The sequence below is a fragment of the Heliangelus exortis genome, chromosome 2 (assembly GCF_036169615.1).
Source record: "Heliangelus exortis chromosome 2, bHelExo1.hap1, whole genome shotgun sequence".
NCBI lineage: Eukaryota > Metazoa > Chordata > Aves > Apodiformes > Trochilidae > Heliangelus > Heliangelus exortis.
The window spans coordinates 6,994,884-7,013,251 of record NC_092423.1 but is presented as its reverse complement, the minus strand read 5'-3'; the positions used below and the strand labels follow the sequence as shown (position 1 = coordinate 7,013,251).

Genomic DNA, 18,368 nt, shown 5'->3' with positions numbered 1-18,368 from the left:
ATCTTTCTCAATCAGACTTCAGGGGAAATCATTCAGTAACACCCTGTATCCTGTTTTGCTTAAGGGGTGGATAGAGTGCTGTGATCTAGAAACAAACAGTGAAGTTTGGTCTGTCCCTGTTGTTTACATCCTCTCATTCAGAGATCCATGTAGATAAGGTGAGGGTTTGCTGTTCTGCCTTTATTTTCCTGAATTTTTATTGTATCATAAACACCTTCTGTTTTGTCACTTCCTTTTTCTGCTTAGAGCTATCCCCTTTTGAAAGCTACACTCACAACTGGAATTCAGAGGTCAGTCATAGAGCTGTGCTTGCTGTATGGTTTGAACACTCTCTGAAGTCAAACTATGGCACTTTATAGAGAAATGGCTGTGCCTGAAGCTTGCTCAGTGACACAGGTGATCACAGCAGCTATAAAGCTGTCAGTGGTTCAGACTGATCTGCTTGTATATACTTTAATAATCTCCATGATAAATTCAGAGTTACTTCTGTTCCTGACCAAGCAGTCCTAAAATTCATATTGACACTGCCCAGAAAGTGTTGCAGTGGTTCTTGCGTGGACCTAAAGTGAAGCTGTCCTGCTGAAGATCCACAGAACCATTTATTCTTGGGAGCAAAATCTACTTCCCTGACTGCAGATGGGTGAAGTAAATATTTCCACGTTATGTATGCTGAAGGAAAACAGGACAGAGTTAGGATTCTGGTGTTGATCACATGTGTAGCCCGTAGGGATTTAAATGATGTGCTGGTGTAGAAACCCCAATGTGAGCACTCAGTCTGTACATACTGGGTCAGGTGTGTGCTACAGCAGTGTTAAATAAGCTTTTGTGGGACTGCAGTAGCAATTAATAAAACCTGCTGTGTAGGTAGGCCGGTTACCTGGGGTGGATTTTGTGCTGAAGCTGTTGGTTTTGGACAGGGCTTTCAGCCTTCATGTTGCTGTGCCTGTCAGTGGGGTCATGGTACTCCAGTTGCCCTCTGTGCTGTTCATGTAATGTCTAAACCATTCAGGTTCTTATTCTGCCACCTGACTACCATCCGCTGGGAGAGATGGACAGAAGATGCCAAGTTTTATAAAATCAAACTTTGTCCATAAAATCCATAAAATAGGTTTCCTGTGGACATAAATTTGTCACTTGCAAATACTGTTGGTGCACTGAATTCTACTGACTGCACTCAGTGCTTAAGTGCTGACAGGGGTGACGTGCCCGTGGCTTTGCACTGGGGTGAGAATGAACCGATTTTTTTTTTCCTTAAGTGCTACATGTTACCAGTGTTTTGAATATGTGAAAGTACATCTTTCTGCTTGGATATACAGTGGGATGCATTCTTAAACAAAACAGCAATCCTGCAGTGCTAGGAGGAAAAGGGAAATGTCAGAGCGTGCTGGGCCTGACTTGTCAGTGGTCAGAGGGGGAGCTTCCATTTTCTGAAGCACTCAGTCCAAAATTACAAAAGGGAAAACTCCAAGGTGCCAAATTGCCTTTTTCTTTGGATGGTGCTTTCATCTGGTGGTCTTGAATGCAGAAGTAATGTCCTTTGTCCACAGGACAGCAGTCTGATGGAGCACAGGGAGCTCAGCAAATACCCATTAGTATAAGATGGAGTGGTTGTGTTTCATTGCTTCTGTTCTCATGTGAAGGCTCAGAAATCTGAAGGCAAAGGGCTGTCACATCACAGCAAAATGTTAGTCCATTGGAGGATGAAGTGGCTCTCCAGTTTGGCAAGAGTAGATGTCGTTTTTTGGGACATTCTGGGGATGGCTTTGTGTGAGGCTATGAGACAGGTTTTTCTGCTAGTGGGTGTCTTTGGCTGGCTTCTGTGATTGTAGTCTCTAAAACTCTTAAAAATTAGCAGGAACACTGGGGTACTTGTTCTCTCTATCACCTTTGCCTTTACCACCACCAGCTGTAGCAGTGTTTTGGTTGAAATGAGTAACATTGAATGAGGCCATTTTGTAGTTGCATACAGATTAAATTGATGTTTATGCCCTGCAGGATTTAAATTTCTTAGAGAAATCAATACTAAAATGTTGTGTTGGCTTTGTGCTTGTGTCTTGTCATTTGCTGCTAAGAGCACTCATGAGCAGCATGAAAATGACAGCTGTGTTAGGGGCCTTTTGCTTCAGCAAGTGAAGGAAAACAGTTTAAAAATAACTAGAAGACAGTGCCCTTGATTGGAGGCTGAATTCTTCTGTTTAAAATAATGTTAAATAGTGGTAACAGTCAGTTTGGAACATAAATGAATGGTGATGGGGCAGAGCATACCTCTTGGTATGTGGTACCAGCAGAGCACCAACACCCCTTGTCATTAGGTTTTTAAATCTGTATTTTTGAGGGAGACATGTTGGTTCAAGAAGTGCTTTCAAATTCATGAAAGGCAGGATCTTCCTCCCAGATAAGCCAGTGATTCTGCTGCAGAGGATATTTGTATTTTCTGATGAAACTTCTGGCTGATAAGAGTGCCAGTGTGAGGCAGGCAATGACATGCCAAGAACTTGGCTGCATCCCCTCTTGTTTCCCACAGAGCATCAGACTTTTAGCACGTAGCAGAGCCTTCTAGGCACGATCAAGCAAGGCTTGGTTTTAAGCCAGTGATCTGGAGTGAAAGGTTGGTCAGCTCATTACCAATTCCCTGACCAAGTATTTTACAAAAAAGGCTTTTTATTATTACTTGGCTCAGCAGAGTACAGTATTAGCTTAACTAATTTTTAAAAGGGTTAGATAAAAAGTTTCTGAAGGAAATGACCTAATGTGCTATAAGGAAGCTGCTTACGTGCCTTTAGAATTTTTCATGCCGTGGCTATTGTCTTGCTTTTATTTTGTCTTATTGTTGTTATACATATACAGGAAACACAATGAAGACAGAAAATCTGAAGAGTTAATAAAAAGATTGGAAGGGTACTATCTGTCTTTCTTTCCTGACACGATGATAAAATGTTGTCATTGAGTAATTGCTTTTAATGTTTGGTCAGCAAAAGTATGTAAATGGTTCAATTCCTGTGCCCTGATGTTAGGAGAGATTGTTTATGACTCTTTCAGTGGCAAGTAATGCTCAAGCAGTGTTCAGAAAAATAGTCAAGCTGTCAGCTGTCTGGTTTTGATGGAACTTCATGATTTCTAGAAGCTGGGGAGTTGGAGATGAGATGGGTTATCTAAGAAATCTCCTTTTATTGCTTGTTTTTTTGAGGCTGATCTATAGTTTTAAATCCATTTAGATTAGCAAGGGAATGACAGGACTGCAGTCTGTAAGTACCTTCTTGAGGAAAGGAAACTTGATAGAATAGGACTCTTGAGCCTTGAAGACAGAAACATTATGGTTCAATAACTGGAAGCTGAAGTTGGGAAAACCTCAAGTGACAAGCAAGGTGCAGTTTTTTAGCAGAAAATGAACTTAAACAGTTCAGCAATTGACAGTAGTGTAGTGAATTCTTTAACACTGGCAGTTTTAAGAACGAGATGGGGTTTTTCTCTGAAAACAACTGCTCTGGTCCAGAGAGATCATTTATGTCACAGAAGGGTGAGTTCAAAGGATCAGTGAGTCCATTTGGTCTGAAGGCACATGGTAAACTGTAGGAGTTGACATTGCTAAGAAACTCATCTGAGTCACAGCTATTCATACATTACTTTGTGTTAATCATTTAAGTCAAGGACAACTGCTGGTGTCATTTCCCTGTTTTGATAATCATTCTGCTCATAAAATACTGCATTTTCCTTAGCTGACACTTAGTCAAATGTTGCATATTTATTATTTGAAATATTTCTTCTTGTATCTTTCTGTATTTTCATTTTGTTGGCTAGTGTTGGCTTTCCCAATATTCTGTAGTCCCTCCAACTGTCTTTCCTTTTTTTCTGATTTAAGGTGATTCAGCTTTTCTTACACAGCTCACATTATGCATTGTTTTTGAGCACTAAAGCATCTCAAGGCTTTCAACTTCATCAACCCACATGTGAGGTTTTTCAGTGTTAACAGGGGTTTTACTAGATAAGTCATTTTTTCCCTACCTACTCAATTTGCCTGCACATACAGTGATTTTCAGCTGTGATTGGATTTGTTGGATGAGATTAAGCAAGACACATTTGCCTCAGTGTAAAAGAGAACATTGCTTAAGTTTTAAAAACAATTTTAAATTTAAAGCTTTGGTTCCATCCAGGCTTGGATTTCCAGAGGGCAGCTTACTCAGGGCTCATTCAGATGATCTATAAAAAACCCAAAAACCCAACCACACTCCACATTTTTTTTTAAATAAAAAGCAAGTGAATGTTCACATCTGTGGATAAGTGGTATTTTGTAGTCTACTTGTATAACTTTAATTTTCTTCGGATATGAAAGAATTAATTTGGGAAGCTTTTTTTTCCTGTTTCTGTCCCCCTTGTTTTTGAGAACATACATGAAGAGTATTCGTTTTCCACCTTCATACTATAATATTATTTAGCCTTTATATGGTGAGTCTAATTATGCCCTAGCAAAGGTATCCATGCTGCATGTAAAATGAAAAGCCTCAGCCCCCAGGCTTTCCCAATCTCAGTTTCATCCAAGTGTGAAAAGTGGCAAATGATGGGAAGTTCATGAAAAATAAGCTTTGAGTGCAGTATGTACTCCTGAAGTTCTCTCTCTGACATGAGTAAGAACAGAAATTGTTTAGCTTTGCACTTGGAGGCTGGAATTTGGGCTCAGTGAAAGGGCTGACCCAAAGGAGAAAAATCATATATGTGGAAGAGTGAGATTAGAGCATCCACAGAATTAAGGCACTTGATGATGTGGTAGGTGACACAAAATTCCTGATCCCAGCTTCTTCATGGTGGTAAAATTTTTCTCTGTGATGTTCAAAAGCCTGGACTTGACCCTCTCTTACAGTGGCCTTCAGCTCATCTGTGTTATACTTTTCCTAGTTGGAAAATCTAAAGAATGGATAAAAGAACACAAAGGAAAAGTTTTCTTTAATCCAAAATTGTCCTTTTTCCAACTGCACTTACAGTGATTGCACAGCATCGGGCAGACTTTAAGATGAACTAAACTCAGGAGCTGAAAAATGGCCACTTCTCTACCACTTCTTTTGGTTTTAAAGTATTTGTCTTCCATTTAACAATATTTGAAGTTTAAGAAATTTCAAGAAATTAATGGAAACTGGAAATGTGAAAGAAAAAATAGAAATATGCATATACATACCAGCAAAGGGTGGAGTTGTGGTGGTTTTGTTTTGGGGAATGTATCAGACACAGCTCTTCAGAGGACACCTTTAGTACACTTGTCAATCTTTATTTGAAATGTTACTGAAGTGTGGCTTAACTGTTAAGATTTTATGTCCTTGTCTGCTTAACTAGACTGGTTCTTCTTCAGAGTTATTAGAAGTTTTCAGGTGTTCTGGAGGATGAAAGTTGAATTAGCCCCTGTTTGTAGAAACCAAACTAAAACCATCTTTCTGAAATGTAAACCTGGGTGTTTTTGTATTTCCACGTTTGCAGTAACACTGAAGTGAAAGGGATGGAAAGGTATTTGAATGAGCTGAATGCTCTGCCTGAAAAACTCCAGTGGAAGGTGTTTGGATTACACAAACATATAATATTGATTTTTTTCATATTGCAGAGCAACAGTATTACCTAAGGTAACAATAGTAAACAATGGATATTCATTATAGAAGTAGTATCAAATGTCAGTATTATTTTGGACAACAGATGAACTAACTTGGAAATATCTTCAGTTTCCTTAGTCTGAAGGTGGTAGCTCACATTTCAGTGTATTTATCTACCTAGAATTGTACTTCACAGTTGATAACAGCTTTCTTCAGGGAGTTTTCATGTCTTGTTTCCAACTGGTTAAAATCACTTTTGTGACATTTCAAAGGTGGCTTTTGTTAGTAGAGGGCTTTTGATCCTAGAGGTATCCATGTGCTGAAGGAAGGATTTTGGGGGCTCTGTTCCAGCACATCCTTGGTTGCTTCCTCTGTATGTCCTGGATTGGGTCCCTCAGTTCCTTTCTTCTCCATTGCTGGCATCCATCACCAAAGATGTAAATATCTCTATTTAGCTGTATGTAGCAATTTCCATGCATGCATCTCAAGAAGTAATTACTGAAAGCAGGAGTGCACTCAGCATTGTTACAAATCAGCAAAATATTTCAGTCCTCTGGGTGGCCAAAACATACAAAATACAAGAAAACAATATTATATATTAGCCTGTGTAGCAGCAGCCCTGTGAGGTGGTCACTGGAGGGAAGGGATTTTGAAGGATATTTTCAAAAGCATTCACTCTCTTCACTCAGGGTGCTCTTAATCTTGTTCCTCTGTGTTTATCCTGGTCAGAAAGGAACTTTTTGTTATTTTGAAGTAGTTCTAATTATAATGGTCATACAAATGTACAAGAGGAGAGCTGCTTGAGTAATCTCTTCAAATTAAGTGCACTTCTAGTTAAATGGCTTAAGTTTACCTGCAAGTGAACATTTGTGCTGCAGAAAGTGATACAAAGCTTTGTATTTCATACCTAATTTTGTCTAGGAACACAAAATCTAAGTGAAATACAGGTGAACATCTAAACCCTTTCTTTTTTAGGTAAAAACATTAGAAAAAAATACTGACATATTTGAAAAGGTGGAACTATGTTTTTAAATAAATTGCAAGTACTCAGGACTTGTTTGGTTTCTTGTTTGTTTTTAAAATCCCTTTTTAATTCATTACTTAAAACTATTTATAAATTTTTTGACTACAGGAGTTGCTATGGCCTGTAATACAGGTCAGTGCAAATTTTCAATGTTATCTAGGCTGTTGCAAGTGTAATCACTGCAAAGACATTTCTGCTGATTTCAGTGTTGCCATTTGCATGAATAAGAGTTAATAATGAGAACCAGGAGAGTGCAGGGCTATAACCCTATATTTCCAGCTCTTGGTAGATGCTTGAAAATGAGCCAGATAGCTCCTCAGAGGCCTGACCATTTAACTGTCTTTCACTTTAAGGAAGGGAATGAACTCTCAGAGTGAGCACTTCCAATTTAGGGAGACCTCAGTTGGACTTCTTGCATCTTCCTCCTCTGTGCATCCTTTCTGGCAGTCCTGGTGACATGCCCAGCACCCCAAAATCACCTGCACAGTCCAGGAGACTGCAAAAGCAATAATATGTTGAGGACTGACACAGGATGTGTTGGATTCTACTAGTTAAAAAAAGAAAATTTTATCTCTATAGGTTATTATTTATACACAGGCACACTCAGGCTGTATCTGTACAGCAAGACCTGTCCCAAACAAATAACTTCTCGGGATCATTGAGGGGATGGAAGGCAGGATTGGAGTCTTACAGAAGCATTTTAGCCATTATCACTGGCATGTATCTGAAATGATTTATTTTGTATGAGTTGTCACTTGTGCAAGTTGACTGCCATGTGCTGAGATGCAGAAAAATGTCTTGTGAAACTTTTGTGGCTTGGGTAACCCACGTGCATCTGACATTGGGAGCAGCACCACAAATGTGTGGGAGATGTGATCTAATGGGTAGTGTAAACCTAAGAGCTCCACATAAGAGGCTCAAAGAACAATTATCCAAGTTGAATGCAGTGTTTAAAAAGCAGCTGCACCCATTTTCCTGACATTTTTGTGCTTTTTCTCTAAATAACTCTAATGTGTATTAATTAATTGCTTGAAATAACACCAATAAATCCAACAGGGTTTGTCTAAAGCTTGACTGCACAGGGGAAGCTTCATGTTTGTTTCAATAGTAAGAGAAAAAATCATTTACTGAAAATATTAAGAAAGCTAATATTAATTTAGATGGAACTTAATGAAATCTTTAATAGCTTTAAAAAATGGTTTTATTTTCTCAGTTTTTAATTTGAATGAAATCATTACTATTGTTACATTAGTTAAACACTAAATAAGAAATGCAAATGAAGTGAGCCCAAAATCCAATGTGGTTATTGTTTTTATTGATATATGTAGGCTAGTAGTGTGGAACAAATTCCAATTATATCTGATCTGTTATTTGCAGTGTGAGTTCCTGACTCTTCATTAAGTGTAATACATTAGATTAAATGCTTTGTTCAATAAGAGCTAGGAAAATCCCAGTATTACAAGAAACCTCTTACTGCTTTTGCCTCTTTGTTTGGCCTGTTAGCTCTGTGTATAATGCAGGCTGCAGGGCTTTCTGGCTTAAAGTTTTAAAATCCTTCCCAGCTGTGACCATCAGAGAAAGACAAATGAAAACTTTTAAGGTAGTGTAGTTGCAGGAGGCCCAGGAGCAAGGGAGAGTTGCTGAAGGCAACTGTATTGTATACATGAGTTCACCTGAATAAATGCTCAGTGGCTTCTGCTATGCTAACTTTAAATACTAGGAGCTGGTGAGGAAAATGCCATTTTCACATGGTATGTCTCCCTGTGTGATTAAAACATCCAAAATAAAAGAAGTGTGCTCTTCAAGTAGAAGATCTAGATTATTCCAAATTGTTCTTTATCTTTTGGTTTATATTTTTATCAAATGCTATGTCCTAAACTGACTGAAATGAGTAGAAATTTGGGTAGGAAAGAAGAAAATTTATCTCTGTGCTATTTTGGGTTTGTCTGCTTTGTGCATAGGCAATGTAGTAATTTGTGTAAAAGCTTCTGTTTAATTTTTAAGCTTTTTTTTTTCCTCAGAAGACATTGAGGAAGATGAAATAGAGCAAAGTAGCTGCCAAAGCTGCCCACAGAGACCTGTGCCAGTCTCAGGTGGACAGAGGACACCAGGACAGAGGTAGGACCAGCAGGCACACGTGGTAGCACTGTGTTCCCAAGCTGTGGATGGTTGGTGCCTGTGCTGCTGCATCTGCCCTGGTGCTGCATGGCTCTGGAGGAGATGGTGAGGTCTCTGTGCTGTCCTCCAGAGCTCATCTTTGATCCAGAGCTCATCTTTGAGCTGCTAGAGGACTTGCATTATTATTATTTAGTATGGTAGAACTTGCTGGTCTTGCTGAGCCCCCATGCAGGACTGTTCTTAGTTTGCCAGTACAGTAGGAAAAAATACTTTCAACTCAGCATGTTGCTCACTTCAGTTTATTCTAGCAGTGTCAAGGCACATGTTTAGCCCAGGTGGATGAGCCATCTCTGCTCTGGCTTCACTGCATTGACAGCAGGGTGTAGTGAAAGAACATGAGACCTCATCACTGTTTTACAGCCTTCTGGAAGGTACTGATGGGACAAAGGACAAAAAATTGACCACTTAGCATGGAGGTCAACATTGTCACCCTGTGCTCAGAGAAAATTCTGCCCATCCTACTCCAAATATTGGAAAATAGCCCTTTCCCACTATTCTCTCTCTGTTGTCCTACTCCTTCTCTTTCAGCTTCTCTCAGTTCTGGGTCATCCTGCAGCCAGACTAATTCAAAATGGGTCTATGAAGGCACTGAAAGAGACCCCATAATGTTTGGTTGTTGGAATGAATGAAAACCCCCTCTCTCCCAGATCATGATGAGGACCTTATGGTATTTGCCATGTTGCTTTGTTTCATGCATTTGGCTGCTACCATACAGTTAACACTTCATGTTTCCTTTCTTGATGCTTTCCTCCCACGCCCAAAGTTACACAAATCTTTAGACTGTGCCTCAAGAATGTCCCCTGAGATGGTTTTGTCTGTCATTGTGGTCTGTTTGTGCTACTCCATTCACATGCTCACCCTGTTCTGTGCCTGGACTAAAAGTGAGACAATTCCAACTCAAAAACCTTCCATGTGTTCTGCTAAGTTTGTTGGTGAGGGTGATGCCAGCTATTGAGTGCCTCCTTGCAGAGGGGTGGCATTTGGATGGGGAGTTTCTGGGCTGCAGAGATCTTGACCTTGCAGGAGAAGTCTTGGGCTTCTCTTCTGGGGGATTTAAAAAATGCTCTTACATAGGTGTTTTGTGGGTCTTTTTGCCACACTGATTAGAGGCTAACTAGACTTCCAGTGATCCTCTCTCTGGTCTTCTAGCACCTCATTGCAATGGCATAATCCTTTATTTGCTTAACTGAGTTAAGTGGTGTTGCACTGCAGCAATCTGCAAAGCATGAGGACCTCAGCATCCAGGAAAAGCAAACATTGGCTTGTTGTCAGTGTTTCACCAGTTAAATGGGAGTTAATTATGGAGAACTCCTGGGAGCACTGGCTTGGAGGAAGAAAAGTGGATTGGTGTTGAACTTTAAGGTCTGACCATGCTGTATGATGGGAGCTTGTACACTGCTGCCTCCTGCAGAACAGGAAGGTTTCAGGTGGCTGAAGTGGTTTGCAGGTTCCAACAGAGCCCAGGATAGGTAATGCTGGATTAAAATACAAATCTTAATCAGGATTAAACCACAACAAATATGTACCTATGGAGCAGAATATGCTGGATGAATAGGGAACAAGCTGGGCAGATTCCACTGTGGTTTCAGAGACAGCTCTGCTTCAGTCTGTAAGTGGTCGTGTGCCCTTTTGTACTCCAAGGAGAATTCTTATTGCACTGAGGATGAAGCTTTTTCTTTGCAATCAAATTTGTTCATTGGCCCACGACTGAGGAAAATTTGCTGCAGGATTTGTGCAGGATTCACTCACCCCATGTGAAATTCCATCAGGGTTGAAATGAAATGTGAGCAAGAGGAAGAACCAGGTAATGGTACAGGCTCATTTGTTTTACATGAATACATTAGAGCAGAGTCTCACTTTCATCAATCAGTGTTTCCTTTATCAATAACTTTCTGTATTAAACAGTAAGGTGACACCAAGATTACATTGAAGGAAAAGTAAATTAAACTAAACTACAACAAAATATTCTTGAGGGTAAACTGGTGCCTCAGGTCTTGATTCATGGTTGAGCTATGGAACAGGATGGGTTTCCTTCCCACCATCTTTAAAATTACTTTGTCACTGAGAGATAAAAAGACATTTCCAGATTATTAGTGGGTACTAGCTCATTTGAATTCTACCCTTACTCCCTCCTATGTTTTCTGAAAACTGCAATGCTCATTCAGTTTACAAAGATGCAGAGCTTAGAGTAATGCACTTCCCTTGTTCCCTTGAATAAAAATAGCTGCTGTTTTAGTATCCTCATGTGCTGAAATGTAATATTCTTTAGCTGAAGTGCAGTGTCTCCTCCTCTTCCTTCTAAACAAATCCATTATGTGTTTCTGCACATTAACCTCTTCTGGACGTAGTGCCACTCGTGCATGAAAAGCCCAAGTGCTTCTCAGTTGCAGGCATAGGATTTGTCCAATATGTTGGTTTTTATGAGAATTCAAAGGAAATACACTATTTTATGAGTGTTATTAATGATTTAATAAATAATCCTGGGGAAGTTATTTTGGGATGCTTGTTTTAGTGAGAAAGTTTTTTTTTTAAAGATTCTGGAACTGGTGTTTAAATTACATATGTGTCCCACCACTCTAATCTTAGTGCTAGAAATTGTTTTACCTTGAGGTGCATTTGGTTCATATCTGTAAGTGACTCTGGGCTTACATAAATACAAATACATGCAGTTCCTTCACTTTTCAGTTTAGTGGCCAATCCTCCCTCACACTTATTTGTGTGAGTCTGCTACGCTCTTAAAAAAAAAAAAAAAAAAAGGTTCCTGTATTCTTTTACTTTATATTACAGGTTCAGACAGCCAGTCATGAAATGCTCATTTGCTTTAAAAGTTCACAGAAAATTTAGAGGCCAAACAAAAAACTGAAGACATGCTACCTGCAGAATTGATGGTGGAAATTGCAATTGCAAATGCTTCTCTAGTTGCAGAACAGGTTGTGCACAGCCAGCAGCTGTGAAAGCTTCCCAACCCTTCAACCCCATCTCCAACTTAGGAAAACACCTTTAGAAGAAAATATATGTATTATTATTATACAAATGGGCTACATATATATAGACCAGCCAATTACTTCTTGTCTAGATTTAAATACAGACATGGTTATCTCTATGACTTGTTGATGCCAGTGATGCCACTTGTGTTTGAGCATGCTCTGAAGTGCTTTCTGAAGTTCCTAGCTTGAATTTTTCATCTCCTGCTGAGAGCTAGCAAGAAAACTGAGTCGTGTCATTTGTGACCTAGTGTGTGCTTAGTAATTCCTGGCTCAAATCCCTTAAAGGGGGATGTGTGGCTGGGGCCAAGTTTCTCAGAACAGAGAGCTATTAGTGGTGAGACATTCAGTGTGTTTATCACTGTGAATATCAACACTGAGAGAGGTCTTAAATATAATGAGAAAAGGCCAGAGAGGTGAGCTGTGCATCACACTACTTCATCCAGTGTACACCTAATCCTATGTTACACATTCAGCTCTGTCTCCAGGTTTATTCTCTGATATGATGATGAGAAGCTCATGCTTGTCACTTGAATAAATCATGTGAGCTGCATGTTAAACAGAGGAATGGTTTGTCAGGAGCTTGATCAACGTCAACAAGGAAAAATATCAAGTCTTGCACCTGGGCCACATGAACTCCCTGCATTGATGAGAATCTGGGGGGAAGCTCTGTTAAGAAGGACGTGGGAGGTCTGGCTAAAAATGAGCCAGCAGTCTGTCCTTGTATCAAGGAAGGCTGACAACATGCAGGCTGTATCAACAGGAGCACAGCCAGGCAATTGAGGGAAGTGAATTATGGCCCTTTATTCATCAGTCATTAGGTCACATCTGGAGTCTTGTGCCCAGTTCAGGGCACCTTAATATGGGTTGATAAACTGGACTAAGTGCAGTGGATGGCCCCCAAGAACTGGGGTGCTGGGGGACTTGCCCTGAGCAGAGAAGCTGTGGGAATTGGGCTTGTTCAGTCTAGAGAAGAGAGGCTTCAGGGGGACCTAAAGGCAGCAGCTGAGCTGCTCTTTGCTAAGGTGCATGGCAGAAAAATGTGAGACATCTGTCTCATGGCAAAATTAGAGTTTCTGAGGGGATATACAAAAGAAATTGTTCACAGGGAGAAGTATAAATATAAAGCGTTTTATTACTTAACTCTTGTTATCTGAAGTGCTTGACACCTTGTCTCAGAAATGTAACAAGATGAGGCTAATTTTATGTTGTTCTCCCGAATAAAGTTGGTGCGTTGACCTAGTTCTGTCATTCTGCAGCCACAAGCCCATTGGATCCCTCAGCTGCCCCCCCACCTCATTTTGCCATGTTTGGACAGAGCTAATTACACCAGGTACTGTACCCAAATTTTTACAGGCTAATTTACAGCATGATGAGAAGAGTCAGTGATGGAGATGCAACCAAGGAAGTGAGGGATGCTCTGACCTTGTCACTCAGATGGATGTGGAGACATCCTGCTCTTTTCCCAGATGGCTCTTGAGTTTTACAGAAAGTCAGTGACATGTTTAATTACTTCTGACAAACAGAAAATGCTTTCTCTTTCAGATGCATTGTGTTATGTCCTTCATGACAAAGGAAAAAGGCAAAGCAGCATCTTGACCAGCCACTCTTTGCATAGGATATTATGGACTGAAAGTCTTGGGGTTGAAGTACAGGCTTTCAGCTCCCATTGATGCTTGATGCTGTCAGGATTAGAAATGCCTGATGCAAGAAAGTGCTCAAGTACCTGTGAGGTCAGTGGAGCTTAACTGTGTGCCTTAAATAATGTTCTGCAAAGAGATGTTTTCTCAGTGATCAAGGTTTAGTTTACATGCTATGTGGTATTTGATAAAGCTTGTTAAAAATAGAAGATTAATTTGAAATTGGATTAGGATGTGGGAAAAAAAGTCACGATTGTTGAAACTTGAGTCTTCCCATACCTTTTTTAAAAAAGCACATTTTGGGGAAAATCACTATATTTGGAAATACAGATCTGGTACAATCAAATAGATGTTTGCAAGATTGTGGCTTGACGTTGAACTTTTTAAACATTCAATGTAAAATACTTTCATGTGTTTTGTGGTAAGGAAAGGAAAAATCTGCAAGGTGAGTCTTCCCCAGTGAAAATTCTTTTGGACCTGGTTTTACCTGATTTGCAGGCTTTCAGGCTAAAGCAGCAGAGAATTAAGGGGAGGCTCTTTCAAGAGTGCTCAAGGCTGAAATAGTTTTGTTGCTGTTTTGAGTCAGGCCAAGTACCAGGTAGGCAGTTTCCTCTGGAGTGGCCAGTCCCTAATGCACAGGCAAGGCTTGAGCAGTTATTATATCATCCCAGCTTCCATCAGTCTGTGGTTCAGCAATTTCTTACCTTGACTTTAGTGGTTTTTGGTTTTGGTTTTTTTTTTTTTTTTTAATCTAACAGTTGTTGACAGTAACTTGTCATGGGAAGAGAAGTTCTTCCCTTGAACTTCCCAAATCACTTTATAAAAGCATGTGGGTTTTGCACCTGTGGTATTCTCTAGCTGAGTTCTTAAGCTGAGTGAGAAATCCCCGTTTTTTGTTTCTGTTGAGCATGTCACCTGATAAATTTAATTTAGTCTTTGGTAGGTTTCATACTATAAGAAACATTGAATAGTTATTCTCTATTTGTCATGTCCTTGACTGCCTGTGCTTTGCTGACCTCCCTCTAATATCCCTTTAGCCATCTCTTCTCCTGGCTGAGGAATTGTGATCAAGACTTTCTCATGTCTCGTTGGAAGTTGCTCTGTACCTTTGATCGGCCTTTTCCCTCTCTATTTTTTTTCAATTTTTATTCTGTTTTTTTGGGGGTGTAGTACTGGTGCTGCACTGAGTATTCAGGCAGAGATTCATCTTTTCTTTAAAATGGGGGGTAATACTATTTATGGATTTATTCTTTCTACAAATTGCTTTTTGAATTTTTGAGTATTGATCTGGTATGTTAATGAGATTATTCAAATTTACCATACTTTACTCAATGGTAATACTTTAGAGGCTGTTGGGTGTGCAAATTTAGGTCTGTTCTTTTCATGTACATTACTTTGTGGTAATTAACACTGAATTTAATCTGCCTTTTTATTTCTTACCCAATCTCTGTCATAAGAAAATTCTGTAACTGTGGGGCTGGCTTTGTTGTCTCATTCTCTGCCCTTTCCCACATTACTTATTATTTATTGTTACTACTTTCACTAGCAACTAAAAACTTATAATTTACACCTACAGTTTGCTTTTTTTTAAAAAAAATTAGCACCAATTTGTAAGACCACTTCTCTTCTTGTCCTGTGGCAACATTCTTTCTAGAAGAAACTTCAGCAAAGGACTTTGCCTAAAAACCTGTTCAAAATCCATATTTATACTTTTGTAAAGCAGTAAAATCTGAGACTCCTTTTGAGATCTGTTTGGCAGGAATTATCTTACAAAAGGCACTGAGTCTTCCCAATTAAATCACATTTGTCAAAGTCTCTTAATGAATCCATTTTTACAGTGTTTCCTGCCAATTAGCAGAGTATTGAGGATCTCAGCTATTGAAAGCTCCCTAATGTCCACCCTGGAGCTCATTTTGATAACTGGCATCACATTTGTCACCAACATGCCTCATATACTAAGGCAGTTTAAACAAGAGGTTCTATTTTCCACTGGTAGCAGGTTAACAATTTGGCACTGGATTCAAACACAGCTTTTGCAGGGATAACATGATTTGTTCTTAAACAAATCGTTGCCCCTGTACTCAGCCCTGGTGAGGCCACACCTCGAGTCCTGTGTCCAGTTCTGGGCCCCTCAGTTCAGGAAGGAGATTGAGGTGCTGGAGTGGGTCCAAAGGAGGCAACCAGGCTGGTGAAGGGACTCGAGCACAGATCCTATGAGGAGAGGCTGAGGGAGCTGGGGGTGTTCAGCCTGCAGAAGAGGAGGCTCAGGGGAGACCTCATCACTCTCTACAACTCCCTGAAAGGAGGTTGGAGCCAGGGGGGGGTTGGGCTCTTTTCCCAGGCAACTCTCAGCAAGACAAGAGGGCACAAGAGGTCTCAAGTTGTGCCAGGGGAGGTTTAGGTTGGACATTAGAAAGAATTTCTTTACGGAGAGGGTGATCAGACATTGGAATGGGCTGCCCAGGGAAGTGGTGGATTCTCCATCCCTGGAGATATTTAAAAAGAGCCTGGATGTGGCACTCAGTGCCATGGGCTGGGAACTGCAGCGGGAGTGGATCAAGGGTTGGACTTGATGATCTCTGAGGTCCCTTCCAACCCAGCCAATTCTATGATTCTATGGTCATTTGTTGACACCTTAGCCTGAAACATCTCCTCCAACACATCCCAAACTAAGGGCTACTTCATACATTATCCTTGAAGTAGTGTCTCTTTTAGTTAAGAACCTTTATGCTTTTGGCTTCTGCCTTTAATTTCTTTTCTTTACTTCTTCTCCTTGTTATGTTATTCTGCTTCATTGAAGAATATTGCTCTCATGTAGAACATTTATTTTTTAATTTTGATTAGCTCTTCAGGGACTGAATTATCTAAAAACTGCATAGTAAAAATTACAGCATGGTTCTTCAGTAGGAGCTTTCTGAACCCACGTGTTTTTTGCTAAAGATAAAAGGTGCAACTCTGGACCTGCCTTATTCTAGGTTTCTTGAGTAGCTGTAACATAAAGAATATGGGAGTATGATTTCTCTGTCTCATACTGGGGTAGCTGCAGTGCCTCACTGTTATTCTCCTGACAGTCTCTCTGCTCTCTTGGTGTGACTTTCAGTCATTGGTGTCACTCTGGGCAAGTGATCTGTTGGATTGTCCCAGTATTAATGTGGTATTCAAACTATATGGCTTGTGTCACAAGTTGGGACAAATAATTTAATTTGCCTGCTCTGACTTCAGCTTTTCATTAATGTATAGCAGCACTCACTGCTCTGGTTTTCCTCTATCTTTGCAATGTAATTTGTTCTTTCATTTTACACCATGTAATGGTTGTCTGCCTTTCACCAGTATGCTGCTCCTGTCTGTGTCCTCACTGTGAATTAGGCATTTTATCTTTTCTATCTTTTCTATCTTATTTTTTAGGACTCTGGTATCACTATAGCAGCACTTCCACACTGGGCTCAGTAAATTATTTTTTGTGCTATGATTAAAATGGAATTATTTCTTCTTTGTGGGTCCTTCTTCAGATTTATTAATGCCTGCCCTATCTTTTATTTATAGATACAAAGTTTTAATGATTTCAGCCCTAGAAAATGTCAAGTTAATTTGTGCCAGCCTTAATGCACTTTCTAGTTTCAAGATTATCCTGTAGCATTATGAAATGTAAAGGCCTGTATGTGGTACCAGCTTGATTTACATGAAAACCATCTTTCCTCTGTAAGCAGCCCATCTCCTAAAATTTTCTGCAATTCCTGCTGAACTAAAGTTTAATAGTAAAAGCTCGCATTTGTGAGAACAGTTACACCAGCATAGAATTTTTTTAAAAATCATAGCCAAAATATTTAATAGATTTTTATTGATGGAAGGACACTTGTTAGAAATCTCTTCAAATGTTTGATTTACAGTAAATATGCTGAGACTGAAAACGCAGCATGGTAGTTGCCAAAATAATAAACATGGAGTTATTGGCTGTGCCTGAGGAAGGACTGAGCTATAAAAGATCATTTTTGTCCTACTGTTGACTTGGCACAAGACATTCAGCATCCTCAACAGAGGGGAGGATTGAGCTAATAAAGGCAGATGCATGTTGTATGGGTAGGATTTGGTTGTAGGATTTTGAAAGTTGAAGACAGTAAGCTAAGCAGCTTACCATCTTCAGAATAAGGGGGAGTGAAGCTTTTAAGTGCATCAAGCTGTTTGCTTAGATCTAGATTAAGGAGCTTAAGTGGCTTATAACACCCCAAGCTCCCTGACTCCTGTGGAAGGGACTTACAATCTGTGCAACAGTGACACTTCAAAGGCCTTACAAGCACCACTGATGGAGCCTGCAGGGCTTCTAAAGGGGTTATCAACTAAATCTGTTCCTCTGTTTCTCTGTGGTATCCAAGGGTTTCCTTTTGTTTCTTCCTTATAAAGTAATGGGCAACTCTCCTCCCTGGAGTTCCCCCAGTGTTAAACACCAGGCACTTAAAAACCAGGAGGATCTCAAAATTAATTTAGTCATGTCCTCTACACCTATTCCATCCTTTTTCCTCACTAAAAGAACAAGCTATTACACATGCTAGGATGTACCTTTTTTTTTTTTTTTTTTTTTTTTTTTTTTTTTTTTTTTTGATAAAATGTTGTGTGGGGAACTTTAAAATTATGAAGAGTCTCCTGCTTTTGTAGTGAGGGATAGAAAATTATCTCAATTATATACTTGTAAATGAGTTTTTATTGAATCTTAAGGACCAGATGATCACAAGTTTTGCTTTATTGCCTTGGTCCTGTGCAATTCCCACTGAAATCTGTTGGTTTACTTGGGGTCAAAGGTTCCTGCAAAGCAGTGATGGCTCCATTCACAAACTTTTGCTCCTCAAAATAACTGTCATGTCCTCGGGAGCCTCATTACTTACTAGTCAAAAAAATTACCTTCATAATGGTGCTTTTTTTGAGTAATTTAGTAATCTTGAGCTTATTCTGTTCTGAATTCATTAAGTCTTCTGAAGAT

General features: G+C 39.7%; 1 protein-coding gene across 8 annotated transcripts in view; it reads left to right on the top strand.

Moving 5' to 3' along the window:
- XYLB (xylulokinase) overlaps positions 1-18,368 on the top strand; it is an 82,377-nt gene that overhangs the window by 28,978 nt on the left and 35,031 nt on the right. Inside the window, exon 16 of one of the 8 annotated variants that reach the window (XR_011724125.1) lies at positions 13,016-13,089. The exons of the other annotated variants lie outside the window; for them this stretch is intronic. The gene's annotated coding sequence lies outside the window, so the exon portion shown is untranslated. The remainder of the gene's footprint in view (positions 1-13,015; positions 13,090-18,368) is intronic. 8 annotated transcript variants of the gene reach the window in all.